The sequence below is a fragment of the Leptodactylus fuscus genome, chromosome 10 (genome assembly GCF_031893055.1).
Source record: "Leptodactylus fuscus isolate aLepFus1 chromosome 10, aLepFus1.hap2, whole genome shotgun sequence".
In the NCBI taxonomy this organism is placed as follows: domain Eukaryota; kingdom Metazoa; phylum Chordata; class Amphibia; order Anura; family Leptodactylidae; genus Leptodactylus; species Leptodactylus fuscus.
In genome coordinates, this window is record NC_134274.1 from 26,109,115 (window position 1) to 26,127,721 (window position 18,607).

At 43.3% G+C, this 18,607-nt stretch overlaps 1 protein-coding gene across 4 annotated transcripts in view; it reads left to right on the forward strand.

Moving 5' to 3' along the window:
* Nucleotides 1-18,607, forward strand: part of JMJD1C (jumonji domain containing 1C) — a 167,785-nt gene that overhangs the window by 44,756 nt on the left and 104,422 nt on the right. The window lies entirely within an intron of this gene.

An 18,607-nucleotide genomic window follows, 5' to 3' on the forward strand; every position in this document is an offset into this window, starting at 1 on the left:
GACTTTGTGTTGTCAAGCAGTGAGTCGCTTGTTCAACCTGATCTTCCTGTTCATGTTAAAGGAAGAATTTCCATTCCATAAGACAGGTCTTGTACTGAAGTGAACCTCTGCTGTGTGTCGGTGTGAGGACCAGTCAGTGTTGGCTCTATAGACATTGGGATACGGGTTTTTATGAGTAAAGCTCCAATTTAACTCCTGTCACTCTGGTCTCCACCCTTGTTGTTTCTTACAAGGGTGAGAGAATGTGATTCTGGGCCATGACGGTGTATAAATGACACGATGGTGATAGATTGTTACTGTCTGTTTAGTCATTTATGAGTAATCCACCCTTCATCAGGATTGTCAGCATTTCCTACAGTCTGCTAGTAATACCTTATACTCAATAAGCTATAATAAACGGTGAGGAATAAGTCTTTGTTCTGTCACCTGCTATGGAAATATGTCATTTGGATATTTCCCTAAGAACACTGAACTAGAAGGTGTCACAGGGTCCACCAAGTGTCGGATAAGGACATGATAACCAATTGTGGAAAGATATTTGCTAACTACCTGTAATGATGACTCCATCCTCCTCTATAAGCCCATTGAGACAAGCTGTACCAGTTTGGGTCATGAGTCCTATCCCCTGGAGCCTTGGACTCCTTCTACCCAGGCGGACTCAAAGGGAAGGTGTTTGCAACAGCAGTCGTTTGATTTACTTCACAAATCGTATTACAATAGAAGATAACACCACTGACCCATCATGGCATCCACTACTGACAACAGATTATGTGACCTCTTATCTACTCCCCTCTCTGCACAGAGCATGGCCTTGGAACTCTCCCATAGACCTCAATGAGTCAACTCCAGTCTATTGCTGCCTATGGCCATGACTGTGCTGTAAAGCAGGTCACTAAATGCTGTGAACAGTGCAGAGGAGAAGCTCAGGCAAGATGTAGCGCAATCTTTTGGTGTGTATTTATGCTGCGGTTGTCCCTACATGTTCAGTGTTACATTCTAGAAAGTGGCTAAACTTCTCATTTGTACATATCGACTATCAAGCCTTCTGTCTGCCGAAAATGTAATCCTCCAGGCAAGAAAATATGGTAATGGTTGGCCAAAGCTATAGTGTGGCTGAAGCACCATAATCCAGTACTTTCTATGGAGTCTTCTAATAATCTAATATTTGCTTTTATGGCCACCAGTTCTTCCTTCCTTCTCCATTATAAGGTTTGATGTCCTGTCTGTTCTGTTCAATGGTTTTCACTTAAGTCAATGACTCAAAAACTGACAAGGCAAAAAATCTCGAGCTGTCAGAAGGCTGACCTTTGCCCAAAGCGGTGATGTCCTTGTGACTCCCTCCGAAGTATGAGATTATATGTGTAAGATCATGTCCAGTTAGTACAGGACGATCATCCAAAAGCATCTTTAGTTACAAGTACCGTTCAGCTCGATAGATGATATCCGCAGCTGTTTAGTATTCATCCTTTTTAGTGCTTGTGGCTCGACGCCATTACACTATCATGTTACCGGGCTAAAATTAGTTATCTAAATAGTAGTAGGTGTATGAAGATGACTAATGCCGAGCTTATACAATTAACACAATGCCGGGAGTAGGATACCTTACTAGTGCGGGGCCATATGTCTCTAAAGGATCCACAACACGTCAGGGAAATGGTGTTCGCCGACGTAATACTGACACAGTTCTGTTCATACACCTCATTCTATGTTTTATAGGGTGGGAGGGGGCTTGCCATGTCTCTCCATGGGCTGTGTCTGATATTGCAGACTTTCCAAAATCTTTTTCACATGTCAGTGATTTGTCAGAGGTTTTGATAGAGATATTGGGGCTGAGGTCTCCACTGATTTGGGGAAAAGATGTGCCCCATTGTCTGTGATTGGCAAACCGTTTGATACTCTCTATTGTGCCATATTTCAGAGACCGCGCTCAGATGAATTGTCATATCCTTGACAATTCCTTCAAGCCATTGTATTGGAGATGTGCTGCCATGATGTCATTATAACAGCCCATCGCTTATACAAATGGGTTTGCCGGTGAATTTTAATTTTAACGCGTATACTATGTATGGACATAAAATCTTGAAAATAGTCGGGTCCAAAACCAATGATATTGCCATGTAGGGGCCTTTAATAGGAGCAGAAACATACCATTGTGGTCACAAACCAGTGAAGCAATGCACTCTTTCTATCTAGACAACTGCAAGCGCTCCGGTCGTCCTCTTCGGCGTCTTTAGCCATAATTGATATTTTTAGCATCTGCTTGCGTCATGGGCTTCTTACAGGTCACTATTCTTGATTTTGTTATGCGTTGTGGACCTGACAGGGCTCATCCATAAATGTATGATTTGAGAATACCCCATTATTGATTTAGGATGTTTGAGAGTTTAATAATGTTTTGTTGTTTTTGTACTAAGTTATCCAAGATTCTAAAACAACATGGCCGCTTTTTTTTTTATAAAGCGCTCCGTTTTGTCTTAAGAAGTGACATCTCGTCCATTGGTCACATGGCTCATGGCCGTATCATGGCCATATAACCAATGGACGTGGTGTCACTTCCTAAGAAGTAGCAGAGCTTTTAATGAAACCAAGCCGCCATGTTTTCTAATCCTGGATAACCCCTTTAAAGCCTTTACAAAGTGATTGTATTTGATGTCTTCCAAGGCTGCAGGATGTGAATGTCTATCATGGCTCTTGTGAAATGCATGACTGTATACTAAAGCTGTGTCTGGGTGAGTCCTTTTGGAAGGCCGTCTGATATGTCCTGATGGGAGGCCGGATTCCTTGTTGTCTGTCAGGCTGCCAGATTCTAGCTCCACTTGCTGACTTGGCTTACTAGACTCAGCAAGCGCATTGTGCCCATTCCTCCCAATTGTTTCTCCATTCACTGACCTGTTGGACATGAGCTTTGATAGTGAAGGCAAGCCCCGGGGTAGGTTATAAGGGGGATCAGTGTGAAAAGGGCCTAGTAATCTGTCTGCAGACTTTATAGGACTCTGGTTACATGCTGCTGCTTTTGAATTCTTTTTTTGTCTGTTTAAGGCTTGGCGTTATTGTTTTATATCTATGGTGTTTGCCAAAAATATAATAAAAAAAATTCAGTTCTTTAATTTTACAGGATTCATCTTTCATGTGTACGGCAAATCCATTCTGAACGGTTTGTGACCAACAACCAATTTTGCAGGTGTATATTCTTACCTAGGCACATCCCTTTGGTGTATTTTCGAGTGTTTTCTTTGGGTACATTTACATGTTTTGCATAGATGTTTTTAAGGTCTTATTCACATGAACTAAATGCCAATATCCGCCATCTGGCGACCATTCTTGTAGTAACCCATGTGAGTGAGGCTACAAAAACCAATCCCATGTAGCATTATTGCGTAATCGTCATCAGATTCCTGATTTTCCTTCAATTCCTAAACATGTGAACCGTGTCTTATGCTGGATTTATACACAGCAGTAGCGTGTGAAGTGTACACGGCCATATTACCGCAGATCTCCACATTTAGAGATAGTTATTGACCAAGTAGTTCTGACCTATATGAAACGCGGCCAAGAACTCTGGACCCCAACCATACAACTTAGATGGACATTGTTGAAATCCATCAACCATATAATGGGTATGGTGGTGTCACCAGGTTTTCGGAGATAGCAGATGAGTTTTACCATGCCTGATCCATTGCTCTATGGTGATAAGATGTCTGCTTTAGGTTTATTCTCGCCTTGTGAGAACACTTGCATGCTCGGCCTAGACCTTGGGCTTTACTTATTTCTACGGTTTTGAAAAAAAATCCCCTTTGATATGTGTTGCGTCCCTTCCCTTTTACCTCTGTTAGGTCGTATATTGTCTTACTAATAATACCTTAAGGTTTTTTTTTTCTTTAGTGTTGTATGCCATATCTATTTTTAACAAAGTGGAATGACCCAAATAACAAGTTAATCTAGTACGGAGAGATATGCCGTTCCACGTGTTGACATAGTATAATTCATATGTATACCTGCAAGCTATTTTCTCCAGTCACCTTCTGTATCTGTAATCTGTAATACTAGACTAGAGTTTAGCCTTCATATGAAAACATGCCTACACCCTGATAAGTCTCAGATCAAATAGTCCGAGGCTCCATCTTCCCAGAAACCTGCCCGTACACACAGGAAGCTATTCATATGTTGGGCAGGCTACCAGCTGTTGTGTACCACAAGTCCCTGCGTGTACTCCCATCCAGAGGTATTTAACACCGCCAGCTGGAGCTCTGTCAAGAGAGGTTTTAGGGAGGCCCCTAGATCAGGTCTGGGCAAATCTTACCCAGGTCTAGGAGCCAGCTTCAGAAATTAGGAGCCAGCAACAACATGCCGGAGGATGGAGAGCACACAACCCGACGGAGGAGAAATTGATTCACATTAAAGCAAAGGAACAAATGTGTCCAGCAAATGCTCTGCAAGCGGCGATGTGCGAGTCTGTCCTTACATGTCACTCGAGGCTATGACTTTGCTTACACAATCTATCCTCCTATAGGGATTATTCAGCCACTAAAATGTTGTTTTTGGTGTAAAAAATTAAGTTATACCCCACTTTTCCCCTTATGATTCAGGTTCGAGGAACTTCCTGGTCCTCCCAACACACAAATGGCTGCTCACCAAGTTTTGGAGACAATGGTGACCCACCTGTTTCCTATGTGTTTAGAAAGAAATATAGACCAGTAAGGATGGTTGATGCTAAAACATATGGGCTGCCAGGAGGTTTTAACTTGGTGTGGTTCTAGTAGGTGGTGCTGTCTCAGATCCAGCCGTGTTAGATGTGCCAACCGCTCAAAATACCTATAGTATTGGCATTTATAGTTGCAGTGTGGACAAAGAACAGTAAGCGGTTTAGGCTCCACCCCTGAGGATCTCATATATGCCTGGATCTACCCAGGAGGAACCAAAGAGTACCAGACACTGCCCTCTGCTGGTAGGAACCCTCTCACAAGCTGTCTATGATGAGACTGATGCTGTTATTATATGACTGTATATCATACACTCCTCTCTTATAGTATTAGTAATATTTATCCTGCTCTTCCCTATACACCTCCTGGATGTTGTAGTGCGCGTTGCATAAACATGATATAAATAATACAGATATGATGTCACTAATAAAGCTGCTCCTGCCATTACCAAAACAATCTGATGGGAAAATAGTAACACCACAATGTGTCCCTGGGCTGTGACTACGCTGCTTTCCTAAGGATGTGAGTGGTTTTCCAGCCTTTGTTTTGTTGCTATGGTTCGGAGTACACGGCGCAATAGAGGAAAAAGAACAACGTTGCCAGTAAGCCCTCGATGATTTTGTAACATTTGGTCGTGTATCCAGAGCTGTGTAACTAGCAGACAGAAATGTCCATTGTGTTTATGAGGTAATAGCAGACACCCCGGCCAATTTCTTCAGTGTGCTCTTGTAAGGAAAACATTGACGTGAACCAAAAAACTCAGTTTGGTGAAACCTTCTCCTCAAATGCAATAAACTTGAGTAATGTCTTCGGCTGGGGATTCAGTATTTTTTATGGTATGGTGGTCCCGTTTCCCATTATAAAACTACATGTGTGACTCCCATAAAATCTGCTACTGGGAAGGGTAACGTGAAGGGGCTCAGCATTTACCAGGCCTGCTTCACATATATTCTCAGGATCGCTGGAGATCGTAGAGGTCGAATTCCCACTGATCAATATGCCAATATCCTCTTTTTAAGCTATTGATACCCCTACTACATATAGGGCCAATTGCCAAGCAGTGTCCGCAAACAGATCTTTCACTTAGGAGGGCGGAGGGAACATCACAATACATGGCTGCAGGGTCAGACCACACACTGGGAATTTTTCTAGCCTGTAACTATGGGCACGTACACGTCTGCATTGGAGCTGTATACTCACAACCCTTAGGGTATATGTGTTAGGGACAAATGACAATTGTCTCATTTTTCTATTGAATGAGTCGGTGCAATAAAACAAATGTCTGAGATGCTACAGTGTCCTCCTAAAGCAACGAGCCTCTGCCAGGATACGGGAGTATCGAGCGCAGACTCTCCAAGATCTGATTTGATGGAAGAAATATCCCACCCTTCCCCTAATCCTCTTATTTAAACTAGAGATCAAACCGGCTCATGCCTTTCTTTTCAGCTTAGCTTTTCTGAGCCTTTTGTAACATGACGGTGCTATTCATTACCCGAAAAGCTCCGAGACGTAACCAGTGAAATCTTGGGGACTTGTGAGATCCACAATACATAGGAACAGGTTGTTAGGATTTGACTCCTTATTCATATTGGACAAGTAAAAGTGGACAAGTCTTATTGTTGCAAGCAAGTGGGACTGCTCCAGCATTAGAGTGGGACTTGTACAAGGGTCAGATTTGTTGTCTTTTGTACAATTGTACTTGTATGTTTTTTACAGTGTAGTCGACAGTATATGGGGCAGTTCCCAATCTAGTCTGTCGCACGCTTAGGTACTGTACACAGTGACAAGGTGTTCATCTGAGCCATCACGACAGGGACATCTTGAGTCTATTGTGTTGAGTGTTTTCCCTTCTTCAGTGTCACATCCTGGAGGTGGTGCTATTGCTATTGCTGATGCAGTGTTACTTGCAAGGCCGGCACAGTCACACACCACTGGATTTGTGTTCTGTATGTATATTTCCAATGATGTATCGCCACCATATTCTGTGTCGTTGTTTGCAGGAATTTATCATATTAGTTACTCGGCTCTGTCTCTGTAGCACAGGCTCCGACCTCTACCTGTCACAGTCAGTTTCATATTGTGATAACCAGTTAACAATGATGATTCTTTATATTTGGGCAGGTTGGAAATACAGAAAAATTGCAATGTATTGAAAAGCTTGTAAGGGATCTTGGGAATCGACGAGGTTTCCTGAATATTTACGCTGGCCGGTCACTGCGTGTCTTGATTTATGTCCCACATGCGGGATATATCATCACAAGCCAACCCCGGTGGCATCTGCTTTATAGTCATAGGTCACCTGTTTTGTGGAAGTCTCCTGGATGCTTTGGGGGAGTTGCATGTATTTTTTTTATTTAGCTTACTTGTATAGCCTGATCAGGGAAGCCTGATGAAGTGCATTTAGCACGAAACGGTCGTCGCTTCATTTCTTCTACATTCCATCTACCCTACCCCCGTCTGTAAATGCTGTTCAAGTACCTATTTTTATGGAAGATTATTAAAGTTTGGTGAATTTTACTACTGGCTGGTGAGTGTCCTGATTTTTTCTATTTTTTTGCATTACTTGTATAGCGCCATCATATTCTGCAGCGTTTTCACAGACATTGATAGTCACTGTCCCATGTAGGGCTCTCATTACACATTCCCTATTAGTATATCTTTGGCATGTGGGAGGAAACCTACACAAAATCCTTGCAGTTGTTGTCCTTGGCAAGATTTGAACCCAGGACTCCAGCGCTGCAACACCATTGTGCTAATCCCTTAGCCGCTGTGCTGCCCAATGTGCATGTATAATGGACATATTCTACATTAACACTTATCGACTCCGACATCTTTAATAGACTTCTGATCTGCTTATGTATACGTTGTCCCTCTGTGGCAGATGGGAATGAGAATTGGACATGATCGCTTTCAACATGCCCAATCCTTTGGTCTACTGGGAAATAAGACCTAGTCCCCAGTGTCCGGCAGCTGCGTATATGTCTATGCGGAGGTTGCTGACCAATGTATGGACATATATAGGGTTTGTGGCGCCGATTGCACATATCCAGCAGTGCTCCATTCATGTATCCCATAGTTGTAAGAACTGTGTGACTGATCTGAGGTGTGTCGGCAACATGCGGCTATCAGTGCACATGGAATAACATTCATTTGCATGGTTTGATTCATTTCCAAGCACCTGGATAATGACATCCCGAAGGTGGAAGCCTCAAAATTGCACAGGCGAAAAAAAAAAAAAAAGGCGTCTGTTTAACTGTAATTGACAACAGCAGCTGAAACTGAGACAAGTGATTGTTGTATGTCCTATTTTCACGATGCAAATGTGTCTCCCGACAAGTTTTTTCTTCCTGTGCCTGCTGTTACACATTTACAGAATCAAGATGATTATTATTTTTTTTATTTTTTTCCCCTCCTTTGCCGACATCTGTCGTAGAGCCGGAATACAAACCCTGACAGTACGCCGGTTACCAGGCAACCACATCTAAGAATCCCCATTTATAATCTCTCTCCGGCCAGAAATTCATAATGCATCTCTGCCACATGTTCAGCTCAGAAATGTCACGTAAAGATCCCTGTCTTCCTTACTATGAATATCCAGCCTACTCGCCCGTGCAACGCTTCGGGGTTTAGTCTTGTGATGTTTTCAGACGTTACACCTGATTACAGGCAGGAGTAGAGTGTGAACACTGCACAAGCGCCGTGCTTTACGTTTTATCTGTTACGGCAATATATAGATGGACGATATAGAGGCCTAACACGGTACTCTGAGTTCTCCTATTTCATTTGGAGATCAGAGGCCTGACCTATATCTCCATCTATGATTGCAGATCATACCGAGAGCACCAGACAGAGAAGTTCCCCTTCTGCCTGTCATGTGCAGCTTGGAACCATATGCATGACAAACGCACAGCCCTGCTTATCATGTGGTTTGGACGCGTGGGTGCGCCTATAGAAAGGTTCTCATACATAGAAACTATAGTGAAAAACCATCAAGTGTGTACAGCGCCAGCCAAACTGTCAAATTGACATCTGCTGTGGGGTATGTTGGATTTCCCGTGCAAGGCGGGCGATGCCAGAGGTGTCTGGCAGCAGCTTATCCTTCTCTCCTTATGGAAATTAACATGCACACATGGCTGATCCGGTCATACATGCTTATGGGAGGGCTGCTGATTTATTCATCGCACTATATTATGTTTTTCTGAGAAACCTTCATCTTCCATGTAGCACGGTATTGGTTCTCCTTGTGGAGATCCAGCTGGGGTAGGAAGTTTTACAGGCAATGCTTCCTGGGAAATAGTATGCAGATTGGGTCTCCGAAGGATGAAAATGGAGTCTCTAGTACCAGGTACAGGTAACTAACCTATAAGTCAATGCTCAGCCCGTTAGTCTGACACGAATGGCATCTCATCCAGACAACAGTACCCCACTGTGTGCTCATGAGTGCTGCTCATGTTTAAGTCGTTTTAAAGAGACCCTTTCACCATCTCCATCTGCACAAGAGCTTTTCTTTCTTTAATAGGTGCTCTCCACTGATTCCGGCACATATGGATTATCCGCTTTAGTACGCACTGTTCCTGAGCAGTCTGTGCAGGTAGTTTTGGTACCTGATATGTTAACTAGACTCTCTAATATCAAGTAGGTGTCAGATAGGAGCAGGCACGGTGTCCTCCTCTGGTTGGAGCTCTGAATAATGCCCCCCTTGCCTGCTCCTGCCTGACACCCACTTGATATTAGAGAGTATATAGATAGTATATTGGGCACCAAAATTAACTGCAGTGAGTGCTCAGGGATGGTGGGGGAAGAGAAAATATTCCAACCACACTGGAGTCAGTAGTCTGGAGATGTCTATTAAAGGATGTAAAGAACTTGATGCCATGGAAGGTGGCTCTAAAGAGGTGGTCCTGAGCAATGTGGAGGTGGGCCGCTACAACACTTACACACTGAGCCTGGGGAACTATAATGATTATAGAGGGGTTTGTGCAAACTGCTCAGTAAAACGTCCTCAGCGCAGTACTTTTTCTTCCGACTATTCTTGGCGGATATTGCGACGGAGTCTCCAACGCAGACGCAAATCTGGCCTGAAAGATAAATGCGGTAGGGGGCTATACACATAGGAGGGGGCTATACACATAGGAGGGGGCTATACACATAGGAGGGGGCTATACACATAGGAGGGGGCTATACACATAGGAGGGGGCTATACACATAGGAGGGGGCTATACACATAGGAGGGGGCTATACACATAGGAGGGGGCTATACACATAGGAGGGGGCTATACACATAGGATAAGTATCACCATGCAAGTATATGTAAAGATTTTTGTGGTCAAATCTACATCCCAGTCACATGGTAAGATACAGGATAAAACATAGTGTTTTTTACTCCGAGGCGAGGTCCATCTTAATGTGTGTATGAAAACCATGCCTGCCACATACATACAGACATTAAAAGAAGATGGCCATAGTCGCATCGCCCTACAATACAATCTGTGCTAGGGTTTCCTATCATTCTTAGTCTCATGTGTATTAGTAAACCTGGGATTATTCTGCACAGTGTGTACGAGGCCATACCATTCAGACAGAGTAGATTTCCTCTTCTTTTTTTTTTTTTCTTTTTATAATCTGCAGGAAAAAAAAAGGCACGGAGGTATTTGTTTTATTGTTCTTTGTTATATGTAAGACGGTGTTTGTTACACAGATAATCCGATCTCCCCGCTGTGCCATTTTTAATACTACTGCAGCAATTCCGTTTCCAGTTGCCTAGCAACCATCGCGCAGCGGCCTGATGTGGCATCGTTCTTCTCATAAGCCACGCCGCGCCTGCTGGTTGCCAGGCAGACATGTGACACTGCTGACTAATGTGCTGGAAAACCGGCAACTTCTCCTAGGACTTTCTGCAAAGTAGAGTAGATCCAGCCTCGGTCGTCCAGTCTCTTTCACATATGCACGTTTAGGGTTTATATGTATGGCTATGGATACACATGTGCATCACTTGGAGATATTTCCATCCTCCCCTGCTGGTTTTCCATCAATCCATCTTGGTTGTTGATGCTCACGGTTTCCTATCTGGACTTCCTCCCACCTCTGTTTCTTATGCTTGGCACCAAACAGTAGGCATACCGGCCAAAACGTCTTGTCACAATGAGAATATCATTTGGGCTGTATCTTTTTGTAGGAAAAATGTAGGTTTTGTCCAGTCTGGGTTTTTTTTTTTGTTATATTTAAAGTATTGGATTTCTCTGGTGGACCATTTGCTTGGTCATTGTATGCAGCTCTTCTCTAGAAAGAGGGAAAAGCCTGTCTATCTACGGCCCGGATCTGAGTTAGGGTCTCTGTTCAGGGAGTCCACTTGGGGACCCCGAATAAAAAAGCAGTTACCAGGGAAACCCGCGGAACCCATAATGGGTTTTCTCTCCGCATGTTTCATGCAGAAATCACACAGACCCTATTAAAATCTGTGGGGTCCGTGGGTTTCTTTAGGTAACTGCTTTTTTTTTTATGCATATAGGTTTCCCTTTGGTGGGTCCCCAAGTGGACTCCCTGAACAGAAACCTGAATGCAGATGTGGAGTGGGCCTACCACCCACACCCCAACTGGATGGCACTAGGGAGGCATTATTATTCCTTCTGCTGCCCTTTGCCAGCTTTGTGGTCTCAAAAGTAGAAACATTATTCCCGACCCTATTACTAAAGCGAGTCCTATGTGTTCACATCTTCTATTCTTTACAGGTTACGGAGTTGGTAGCATGGGTGCCATATTAATAATATAGTCCCCCTTCCCCAAAAGAATCATAGGAATACCCTATAGTACAACACTGCATATAGATATAGCTCTTCTGGTAGAGGCTAAACAACCAGCTCTGAATCCACTATTTGTCCACAGCCGGATGTCCATTCTCCTTTATATATGGCAGTCGTGGTTGGTCTGAAGCAGTAAAGATCCAGTAATTCAGGAAAAAAGGGATTGCGTTCCTATGCAAGTCAATAGGTAGAAGTTCTACGTTTCACAATGATACAATGTTATTATTTGTATCCTATACAATATTTCAGCATTTTATTTTGGAGCCAGAATTGGTAATTTCTTCACCCAACACTGACCCCCCGTCTCTACAGTCCTACTGTCCATGAGCACGTATCCACCCCTGTGCCCCCCAGATAAGAGCAGATAATGTGGTGACACGGACACACGAAGACTGATGGGTTTCTGTACGAGAGGTTGCAGTCCCTTTATTTTCGCGGTCACCTTCCCCTGTGGTCTGGTTGGTCGGGTTGTAACCTTTCATTACTGCAATGCAGTTGTGTCTGCCATAATACCTTTACAAAGAGGAACCAGGAGCTTCTCTAATAATCCTCAGTATTAGCTGGAGCCTGTGAGAAGCCTTTGCTGGTGTCAGCAGATACATTTCTTTTTTTTCTTGTTCTGTTGTTTGTGTCTGAGCCAATAAATCGTCTTTAAGAATCAAGGCACATAAGGAACTAGAGAGCAAAATGAAGAATGTCTGTAAGACTATATAGGAAGCTTAACATATATGAAATCTTAGATTCATTTTTAGAGTGCTTGTTCGGAGAGTTACATTTACCTTCCTCCAGCGGTTTCTAAAAGCTGGACCCAGGGGTTCCTACCCAGGATCATGTGATCGAAACCAGCCCCTGTCCCTGGGGTCGATCAGCTCACTCCCTCCTTTCCTGATTTAACAGGTAATTCCCTTTGCCATGAGGGCTGCCTGACTATAGTAAGGAGAGGAGGCAGGGGGTGTGTGCACATTGTCCGAACCAGTCCAAAACCCCAGATCTAGCATGAAGAAACAGACAGAGGAAGGAGGGTAAATTTGACTCCCCAGACATTCCCTTTAAGTCTCTCTCCTCTGATATACGGATGTAGCTGAGTTAACCAGTTAACTGCAGCGGGATAATTTGCTGTGTGATATCTTATAACAGAAGTCAATGAAAAGTAATAGAAGAAAATGTTAGGAAAGTATTTCACGTGGTATATATGTTATTCAGTGTCCATCTGCATGGGAAAGCACAGTAGACTATGCTGTCTGGTACAATAGGCAAAAAAAAGGCTATACTACTGCATACGGGACAGCACATGTTACAAGCCACTCCTTTGACATACATTGGTTGCACAGGGGGCGCTATAGACACTTTTGGCATGTGCATTGGTAAAGCTCCTCTCTGCATGTATGTACATTGGTTTTGATTAAAGACAGTAATAAGAACATGCAGGTAAAGGCCCTGGACTTATGAATGTGCAGATCTGTGAACTTTTATATACTGACCTGTCAATCTATATGTTCAATTTGATGGACCGTTTCTTTTTTTTCAACCTCATGCCGTATAACTATGTATTTCTATCTGCTACGGTATTAATATTCGTCTACAGTCTATCATTTCTACTTATGGTTTCCTTTGTAGTCTATGTAAGATGCATCTGACCTGACATTGACAATTGCAGCAACAGTATCCAGCGCTCATTCAATATTTATATTCATTGTGTACATTGTGCTAGGAGACAGGTGGCTCCCGCACCTCATTCATGTGACTGTGGCATGAAGACCGCCATATCCGGTTTCACCTCCGATCACCTTCACTGGTTAGTGATTCATAATCTATGCAGAAGCCTGTCAGTGTCAGAAGCAGGAGTGGCGCGCTTCAAATTTGTAAGCAAAGCTCGCAGAGCGTCATCTGTTTCCTGTGGTGATAATTGCTCCTTGCAGACAGGTTGAGCAATGAAGTAAACCCTGTTTGTTAAGTCGATAATAGGAAAAGGGCTTACGCTATTTGTGAAGGGGGGTTTATGTAAATGTACTTTATTCTCTGCAAGACTTTCAGTTCTTTACCATTTTTTAAGACTACTTCTTACTATCAGTGAGTGTAAACTTCTTGTACAAATAAATCGAGTGAGCTGCACATTGTCAAGCTCTGTTCACATTAACAAATTATTTTAACACCGTTGCTTGCCTGCATTGAAATCGGTTCATTTGAATGGGAGTAGTAACGTAACAGATTTTTATTTATTTTAATGCAACATCAAAAATGTCCTAGTTTTGCCTGTTTTCATAGACCAATCTATTAGAGATCCAGGAGAACAGGAGCTCATGAAAAATGTTCTTTTTCACGGCCATGTATGAATGGAGCATTAAATTGTGTTCCCTTGATGTGACTGGTGGGTGGACGAGACAGAAGGTGCAGAACTGTATGCCTAGTATTAGTCAACGATCAATTAACAATGAATTATTTACGACCCAAGTGGATCTCTCGGCTTAATAAGCAGATAAACTACAGGTCTGTACTATTAGTAGCCAAAAAAAATAATGAGCTGAAAGAATACACCAGGCACGTGAGTCCAGTGTATTCATGAGGACAGTGTTCCTCTACATCTCCCTGCCTCCTCATATCATACATGGCAGTATGTATACACATCAGCTTGTGGGTTTCCATTCTAAAGGGAGTTGAGGGCAGACAATCTGGGGAGAGAACTGTCCTCATGAATACACTGGACTCATAAACGTTGTGTCTGGTGTATTCCTTCAGCTTTACAGATCCATGTTCACAGTTGTATACACCAATTGTGTACAACAGCATACCGAGTTCCTTAGGAGCTTACAAGATGACGGCTCTGCTCCCCTGTAAACAATGTGGACCATCTCCAGAATACAGCATGGGATGGAACATTTTCTAAAAATGTCTCATGGATGGTTTCTGATGTGTTATATTTAGGCAGCTAAGGATATATCAAGCAGTGCTGTATCCTTTGTACAAATGTTGCTTCCAAAATAAAAGATCTTACCGTATCTTCAGTGGCAGACACAGTCGTGTTTGTTGACACACTGGCAGATGGTGCTAAATTTAGCCGCGCATTAAAGAGGAATTTCTTTCATGTAGAAGGTGAAGACCTTCTTAGCCAGAACTGTTGGGAGTTTAAATAGCTCGGTCTCGTGTTCTCGGAGATGGGGCTTTATGGCGGCTCCATTATCATGTAGACCGTGCTCTATATATAAAGTATAATATTCTCCTTTTCTGTAGAACAATTGCATTTTACTAATAAACTTCAGAGGGAAGAAGTGAAATGGTTTACGATGGGAGGGTTTTGTTTCTCTTGTGGGAATCCAGAGGTGTTTTTGGTGTGTAGTGTTATGGTTTCTGTTTCTTTTCAAACCCTGGTGGACACCATTGACTTATAATGATATCTGTGGGCTCTGGATGGTCAGCATTGACTTACAATGGTGTCTGTGGGTTCCTAATGGGTGCCATTGACTTACAATGGTGTTTGTGGGTTCCTAATGGGCGCCATTGACTTACAATGGTGTCTGTGGGTTCCTAATGGGCGCCATTGACTAACAATATTGGCTAGGACACTGGTCTTATGGTATTATCTTAGCCTTAATCCATTTGTTGCGGCCTAGACTGGCATTCTAAGGGACCTACTCCTAACCTCAGAGTGGAGCTATACACCATGCTGTAGGAAGATCACTGGGTCAGTGTACAGAATAGTCATGGTTTTGCATCTTTACCACTCATGCAGTATTATTGTAGTCCTCTTGCACGGTGGTGTTACAATTTTAATGGGAGGCACCCGGAGGACATCAAAGTGCCTTCGGTCTTGCTTTGATTTCATTGGGCAATTCTGATCATTTTTCACGTTGCTGGAAAGGACATGCTCCATATTCAATGGAACGGAGCATCGGAACCTCCCTTGGACTGCACACTTGTGTGCATGAAGCCTTAGTGAAGTCAGGTATGGGGCGAAGAGCCAGAGGGGACATGTACAGACAAAATTAGACATTATATTGTAACACAATATCAACAAGTAGGAGTGAGGATCCTGCTCGCAAGAGCTTAGAATCTATGAGGAAATAGGGTTGACACAAGTAGTTAAAAAATGAAGTGGGAGCCTCAGGAGCCAGCACAAGGAATGGAATAGGAACTAGACAGACAGTCTGAAGGACAAGGCAGGAGCAAGGTCAAGAGCCATTATGAGGTTTGGATCAGGATCATCTCCATGCTCGATCCATGTACACAGGAACAAGAGCCAACCTCTGTTACCAGGCAATGTAGGCTAGGACCATTAAATAGGCCCCCAGGCCGGACGTCGTCTTTAGGCGCTGGTTGCCTTGGTAAACTGAAGCTGTCGTGAAGCCTAAACAGGAGAACTACAGCTTGTACCAAGCAAACAGGAGCAAGAGCATTAGAGGTGTTTGGTTGCTAAGCCGGGACGTGGCACTGGAACGTGGTGAGGGCAATTCTGGCTATTCAGAAATGGAAAGGTAAATACACTAATGTGAACAGAGCCTAAGATCTGATGTAGATATTGCCTGCCTTTGAGTTGCAGTACAGGACGCAGCCCATGTTAGGATCGGTTCCCATATCGCATGAGAGGCACATTGTTTAGTATTTTCGCCATGTGGGTAGTATTGAGGTCATTCCAGCTGACAGTGACAGGTGATTGTCAGGGGAAAGCATTCTCTGCTCTCTCCCACAGAACATACCAGTGAAAGTGGGGGAGGAGGAAAGCGCTGCTCTGTGTTTGTCCTCTGTGTATTTCCTTACAGCGGGGAGGGGGCTCACAAATGTCTGTACATAGCAGATTGTCTGCTGGATGTGTTTACACTGACTGATCATTACCAGGGGCACTCATGAGGAGCTTAGGATCTATGGACTCTTGTGTCAAGGCCTAAGGTGACATCTTGGTGGCAGGATTTAATCTGTGCTTTATTCCCTGCCATTAACTTATCTGTATAAACAGAGCACATCAATTGTAGCTCCTGTTTCAAGGAGTCTACCACCTCCCCCCCAGCATATTCATCTAACACCTCCATGATACAGAGCACATTACAGCGATAGCATGCCCATGTTATATATGGCACTTTTGTGGATTTGGAGAAAAATAACTGAAGTGTTATTCAAGTGAGACATTTGGTGCACTGGAGGCGGCTCTTCAACTCCAGAAGCATTGCCATCCCTTACAGTGCATGTTACCTCTCTCACGGCTATGACATCACCCATCCTACTCTGCAACTTCTCTGGAAGGAGAGGGGATGGGTTTGAGCAGCAAGAGTGGTGCTCCCGAAAGCAGAAGGCCTGCCACCAACACTCCAATTGCCTCAATTGCATAACACTTCAAAGTAATTTTTTTCCAAATCTACAAAAGTGACATACATAACAAAGGTGTGCCCTGTAACATGATAGTGGCAGGTGAACATGCGTAGGGGAGGTGGTAGATTCTCTACAGTAGTTCAAATTGAAGATTTTGCCCGCCTAGCATCCTGCATGCCTTACATGTACACTGAACCTCCTGCATACTGTATATGTACACCGAACCTCCTGCATACTGTATATGTACACCGAACCTCCTGCATACTGTATATGTACACCAAACCTCCTGCATACTGTACATGTACACCGAACCTCCTGCATACTGTATATGTACACCGAACCTCCTGCATACTGTATATGTACACCAAACCTCCTGCATACTGTACATGTACACCGAACCTCCTGCATACTGTATATGTACACCGAACCTCATGCATATACTGTACATGTACACCGAACCTCCTGCATACTGTACATGTACACTGAACCTCCTGCATACTGTACATGTACACCGAACCTCCTGCATACGGTACATGTACACCGAACCTCCTGCATACTGTACACGGTTAAGGCACATTCACACGGCTGAACTTCAGATGTGAAACTCAGTCTGTATGTTGACCTTGGTTACTTGAAGAGTTATTGGTTTCAATATGTCCATATACACGGTTGATTTTGGCTAGCAATGATTGCTTACAGGGGCCAATGGCAGACTATTGTCTGTTGAAACAGTAACCTGATGCTATTTTCTGTGTACATCAATGCTCTTATAGACCTGTTACCGCGAAGACTCATTTCTTGCTTCCTTATGTATTTATTCATGTTTAGTCCCTGACCCTTCTCTGTTCTTGAAGAAGATGAAGGTTTTCTGCAGGCATGAAGGCTGCCGCTGTTTTTCTCAGCTGAGGTCTGCCAAGGCTTTCCCTTATATTTAGAAGAGCTATTTTCAGTCTCGGTGCCCAGAGGGACATTTGGCCTGCCTCATAGACTCTTGCTAATGCATTCAGTCTCCTTGCTAGACAAATGATACCGAAGGGAACCCATTGCTAATTCTCAGCATCCCTTTTTGGCAGTCTGTCTGAATATGTATAATTTTGTGTGATTTCACAATTTACTTCGACGTGTCGTGCTCATTGTTAATGCGGAACCAGCCCCGGCCTCACACACAATGACTAATTGCCTTTAATTAAAGTGACACCATATGACTTTGCCACGCGATGACCCCTGATGTGGAGATTTTAGGTTGCTTGAGGGTTAATAAAGCACCACTATTTAGGATAATGGGATTATGAATGTGAAGGCATCTTAGTTTTATATGACACTGCTCATAGTAATATAGCTGATCGGGCTGGATGTAACTATGGCTTATTTGTATTCCAGATCTCCTTACAGTCATATCGAGAGATTAGGGTCACCCGAATTAAACGCTGAGATATTGCTGTTTTTGACCATTTGCAAATGATTCCTTTGAAGCAATGGCAACACCCTTGTTGCTCCAAATAGTTCACAGGGATGTTGACAAAAAAGAAAATATCTTGATTCACAAAGAGAAAACGCTATATAATTCAGGTGACCCTAACCCTTCTACCTGAGCTGGGTTCTGGCGACACTCCCATTAAATCTTTTTTGTTGCGATAAAGGGAATCTGTCAGCAATTTCAACCTGCCTGAACCAAGAAGTTCCCTCTTTACAAAGAAGTATATTTTACCTTAAAACTCAGCTTTATATATAGGGAGAAACCTGCCAATCCAACTGATATGGGCGGGATTGGTGGGAGGATCCGCCCATTGGACTCTTCTACTTATGTCT